General features: G+C 38.7%; 1 long non-coding RNA gene across 1 annotated transcript; it reads left to right on the top strand.

The window, feature by feature from the left end:
* The first annotated feature begins 4,300 nt into the window (after positions 1 to 4,300).
* On the top strand, positions 4,301 to 4,684 carry LOC118500508. Its single transcript, XR_004903059.1, has 2 exons — positions 4,301 to 4,362; positions 4,606 to 4,684. It is a non-coding gene; the product is annotated as an uncharacterized LOC118500508 (long non-coding RNA).
* Positions 4,685 to 5,710: the final 1,026 nt, after the last annotated feature.

Genomic DNA, 5,710 nt, shown 5'->3' with positions numbered 1-5,710 from the left:
GTCAAAGACCACATCTAAGCTATTTATATTTTGCCACGTTATATTTTGACTTCCTGGATATGGGAAAAACTTTGAAAGTCTTTTTTAGATCTGATAAGGATGTGTTCACATTTAGAAAGAGCAGCTTCAGTGGATTCATCATATGACTAGAGGGGAAAGGGGCTTTAAAAGACAAATACCATGTGATCTCACGTGTATGTGGAATCAATGAACACAATAATCTGATGAGCAGAATAGAAACAGAGGCCTGGGCATGTGCAATAGGCTGACAGCTGTCAGAGGGGAGGGGGCTGGGGCCTGGATGAAAGAGGGTAAAAGGAGTAGCCAACACACACACACACACACACACAGACAACAGTGTGGTGGTGATGGCCAGAGGGAAAGGTGGGTGGGGGGTAGGTGGAGGTGGGCAAAGGGGTGGAAAGTGGGGACAGAAAGAGACTTTGCTTCCAGCTATGGGAGCATGGTGCAGTGTGCTGATGATGTTTATTGAGTTGTATACTTGAAACCTGTATGGTTTTTATGAACCAATGTCTCCTCAATAAATTCTATTAAAAAATAAAAATACAATTTCATTTTTTTAAAGTTTTCATCACCTTTACTAAAAATTATATTCCCTTTACATTGAAGGTTTTAGAATATATAACACATTTATGAAGGTGTGTCAGGATCCTTAAATATTCTGAGAAGCAAGTTATAAGCAAATTTATATTTTGGTTAAGAAATAGGTTGGCTTTAATATAACACATTGTGGAAATTATAATACAAGCAGCTGGACAAAGAAAAAAATGTCCATTTCAAATGGCTCTTCATTTAAAAGAAAAAAGAATTCTAGTTTGCCCATAATCTGCATATTAGAAGAATACCAGCATGGATGGATGGCTTGCTTGGGACTCCCAAATTTCCCCATTCTGTAGAATTTCCTTTCCTTTCTAGCCTGTTTGTCCTTGGCACTCCCATCACTGAGTGCATTGTATAATGATCTAACAGTTTTTAATCTTTTTATTTTTTAAAAGGTTTTATTTATTTATTGTAGAGATGAGAAAGGAGGGAGAAAGAGAGGGAGAGAAACATCAGTGTGTGGTTGCCTCTCGCATGCCCACCACTAGGGACCTGGCCTGCAACCTAGGCATGTACCCTGACTGAGAATAGAACTGGTGACCCTTTGGTTCACAGGACAGCATTCAATCCACTGAGCCACACCAGCCAGGGAGATCTAAGTCTTTAATTCAGTATTCATTGTTAGAACTTTTGTAGAAAAACACCTTTTGCAAGCAGTTTTTTATTTAGCTTCAAGTTATGCTCAACTTATTTTAAATTAAGGACTGCAAAAACTTGCATTTCTTTATTCTAAAGTCATCGTGAAATTTCACTGCCATATTTAAAGAGCTTGTATAGAGACTGCCAAAATATTAGCACATTTTAAATAATATATGTGACTGTGGGAGAACGTCATAGATGACTGAGCCAAATGGCACCCAAATTCTACAAGGCAGGTTGTTTTTGTCAGGAAAGATGACTTGGACCATCCCGATGAAATGAATTACTGACTTCCTCATAATTCAAACCAAGTAAGGCTTGGCTTAGTTTTGACCAATGAGGAAAAGCCAGTTGGTGGTGTGGAGGGGAGAAAGCACCTTTATCATCTGTAACTTCTCTTGGCACATGAAGTGAGTTGCAAGCAATTTGTTACTCACAGTGAAAGAAGTAAAGTTGTAAATTATCTACTTCCTAAAAACACATACATTTGCGTATAGTCAAGATTATCTGGATGATATCATTGCTCTTACGTTCTTACAAGAAGTGACATGGAATTCTACATAATCAAGTGGCTTGTCTGTCAGTGTCACCATGTCATTGTGGAGAGTCAATATAAGCCACAATTAAATGTGATTCCAATGTTTTACTTTCAGACAAAATAGTCCTGAGGTTTGTGAAACTTGGGTTACACATGAGGGTGTGTCACATGGGAGACTCATTGGTGGTGTGCTATGATGTACAAAATTAGTGAGAACTCCAAGTTAAGGGTTTACAATGGCCAGAAGGGCAAACCTGGGCTCCAGGGTCAGACAAGTACGCTGGACTTTGGGAACTTTCATAAAAAATTCAAAGGAATAAAAGTTCTTGACCCATGGACTTGAGTCTCAGAAAGGGATTATGGCTAACAAAAGGAGATTAAATGACAACAACAAAACTTCTAGTTGAATAATTGCAAAATAATTCAAATGAAATGGGAGACAGCTCAGGTAAGTTGAATGGCTCCTAGTAATCTACAATTTCAAACATATGTATAAAAGATATAAGGAAGGGAGGGTAATTAAAGATGAATGTAAAAATGTAGCAAATCTATTTATAAAAGTGTCTTAAATTAAGGCTCCCAATAAATTAAGGATAAAAAAATGATGAAGTTGACGAAGGAACTATAAGGCGTGTTTTTTCTAAGTTAAAAAGAACAAGGAAATAATAAGTCTACTGCTTAGAGATGATAACAGAAAGCAAATTAGGGAAGTAGCAGAATCATTCGACTGGGTTTTTTTCCCTTCTCTTTTCTAGATGTGTTTTTAAACTGAATATAGAGAAGAAACTATGAAAAGTGAGAATTTTCAGCCCAAAATAGATGAGCAATTAGTAAACTAACACCAAGATGTTTAAACTGAGGCCAGAGGAATTAGGCATCAGGAGGTCACAGAGTTTTCAGCCATAAGTAAGCATGCAAAAATGAATGTTATGATCATTAGCAGCCAACAATGACAACTAAGGAGAAGCTTTGAAAAACTCATGTTTTTAAAATGAGGTTATGAGGCAGATAGATTAAAAAAACTGCTTGAAAATCAAATAGCAGCCAGCAATTGTTGTTTGTCTTGACTTGGACTACAATGGGTTGCCTCCTCCTAGTATGTCTTGTAATGGCTTTAAATGACGTAAGAAAGTGTGCAGTAAGGTGTCTACACCCTGTTTTATTTAGCATTTTTATAAATGAATGAATGAATACATACTTTCTAACTCTGCAGATGACATGAGAACAGACAAGGTCTCGTAGAATATTCCGAGTAGAAGGGGAAAGTAAACATGTCACCCGGCGAAATGAGGGCAGTTGTCCTGAGTGACTGCCAGTAGAGAGGCACTTCCCTGAATTTTGTGTCTTAACTGAAAACCATGTGAATTTCCATATCATGCCATGATTTTTTAAAATATAAAATAACCCTCTCTCTAACCAATCTCATTTCTTAGGGTAAAACTGGCATTTCTGTGCCTTTGATGATCTTGGCACATATTCCCCAGAGGTGTTCTGCCTATCTTCACCCAAGCCAGTTATAAAACCTCAGATAGAATAAAGGACGGAGACCTGTGGCTCCACCCTCCAGTCTCATGAGGGACTGTCTCGTGCTATAGAAAGTCAACAATGGACACGCGGACATGCTAGGCGAGGAAACCAAATTTTGAAAATTACCTTGATGAGATGGCATATTAACAAAATGAAATCTAACAGGGATAACTATACATTTTGTCTTTTGGTTTACCACAAATATGGGTGTTTGGGAAAAAATCTGTGACTTTAGTTGATTAGGATCACTCTATGAACTAAGAGAGTTATATAATTTGCTAAAAATGCTAGCATTAAGTCACTTTAACATAAGTAGTAGTTATATCAAAGAAGGTATGGAGTCCCTCTATGCTCTACATTACTAAGCCATTTCTATAGGGGTGGGTTTAATTGGGGGTGTCAAATCTACACAGGTTCCTTAGGAAGGCACCTAAGATCAGCTAGCATGTAGAAACTTAATTATGCAAGAAAAGGTTAAGAATATGCAGCACAGACTTCAGGGTGACCAGATTAGCTTTGTGCATCACATAGCACTAACTGTTGCCCTCAAACACTGTGCTTAGGAGCATCTGCTTGGGTTGTTAAAAGGGAGACTTCTGGGTTCTACAATCAGAAATTTGGGTTCAGCATCCTGGGGTCTTTGAAAGTGCATTTTGATGCTCCACCCAGGGAGATGATGCAGGTGATGGAAAGACTTCGAGAAACACTGTTCTATGCGATGTAAAAGCAGTATTGGAACTACAAAGAATCCACATTTTAAAAAACCAACAATATTTTTTTGTAACAACCGGAGTTAGAAAATAGTGGAGTAAACCATGTTGTAGTAACATGACTCTGTATCTATGAGTTTGTTTCTGTTAATTTTGTTTGTTTGTTTCAGGGTTTGGATTCCACATATAAGTGAAACCATGTGGAACCACATGGCACCGGTCTTTCTCCGTCTGGCCTATTTCACTTTTTGCCAGCACCTACACTGACCTTTACAGCCCCCGACTTTTTTCATGTTGTGCCTATATTCCTTTCACTGTTTTCTTGAGGTCTTCTTCCTTTTTTTTAAACCCTCACCAGAAGACATGCCCACTGACTTTAGAGAGAGGGGACAGGCGGGAGAGAGAGAGGGAGAGAAACACTGATGTTGAGAGAGAAACACTAATTGGCACGTGCCCCAGAGGGGACCAAACCCACAACCTAGTCATGTGCCCTGACCATGAATCAAACTCATGACCTCTCAGTTTATGGGATGACGCTCCAACCAACTGAACCACACTGACCAGGGTGAGGTCTTCTTCTTCTCATACAGGTCATGTCCTGCAAGTCTATGTTTTGGTTCACTTTTCTTTGCACAATCCAAGGAATCATAAATCACACACATAGCCAGTTGTCCTGCCACCATGCGTGGGTTTTGAATCCAATACAAAGATGACATCTGATTTGGTCTTACACATTTTGGCTAGTTTTTTCCCCCCTGAATTTCTATCTTATGTACGTTTGTTTCCCCAGGATGAAAGGCATCAATGACCATTTTTTCCCCACTAAGTAGTCTGTTACTGGTTTAAAACATTACATTTTGTGATTACTTGGGGGAGAATCTGGAAAGGGCTCAACTGGATTATTCATTTCTATTCCTATGTTATCAGCTGGGAGGATACACTTCCAGGTGATTTCTCTAGTCACATATCTATCTGGTGCTTTGGTGGGGACAGTGGAAGTCTGGGGTTAGTTGGGTCCCTCCCCTTCTTTGTCTCATTTCAGGGCCCTTGCACACGGTTTTCCTAGCTGAGCTGTCAGACTCCTACATGGTGGCTCGGGGATTCAAGAGAACAAAGCAGAAACTGACAGTCATCTTAAAAGATACAACTAGAAGAACATATTCTATTGATCTAAGTAGTTATAGGCCAGTCCAGAATTAAGTGGAAAGGTAAATAAACCCCACCTGTCAATGGAGGTGTGTAAAAAATGTATGGAAATCTTTAACCCACCAGGTAGAAAGTCCCACCTAGAAATTAAATTTTTTTTTTTTTTTTTTTGCCATTGACCAACTTTTGGATGAAAGCTAAAATATAAGCAGAAATTTCAGAATTTTTAACAAATAGTGATAATTCAAAATTCTATATAAAAGAACTAATGAGACCCTGAAACTAAAATAAAATAATAATGGACCTGGCCAGTATGGCTCAGTTGGTTGAGCATTGTCCTGCAAACTGAAATGTCTCTGGTTCAGTTCCCGGTCAGGGCACATGTCTGGGTTGTGGGTTTAGTCCTCAGTCAGGGTGTGTGCAAGAGGATAGCAACCACTATTTCTCACGCTCTCTTTCTCCTGCCCTTTTCCTCTCTCTAGAATGAATAAAGAAAAAAGTTAAATAATAAATAAAACAATATTGAATG

This window comes from Phyllostomus discolor, chromosome 1 (genome assembly GCF_004126475.2).
Source record: "Phyllostomus discolor isolate MPI-MPIP mPhyDis1 chromosome 1, mPhyDis1.pri.v3, whole genome shotgun sequence".
In the NCBI taxonomy this organism is placed as follows: Eukaryota; Metazoa; Chordata; class Mammalia; order Chiroptera; family Phyllostomidae; genus Phyllostomus; species Phyllostomus discolor.
Note: the sequence above shows the minus strand (reverse complement) of the source record. Positions and strands in the feature narration are given on the sequence as shown.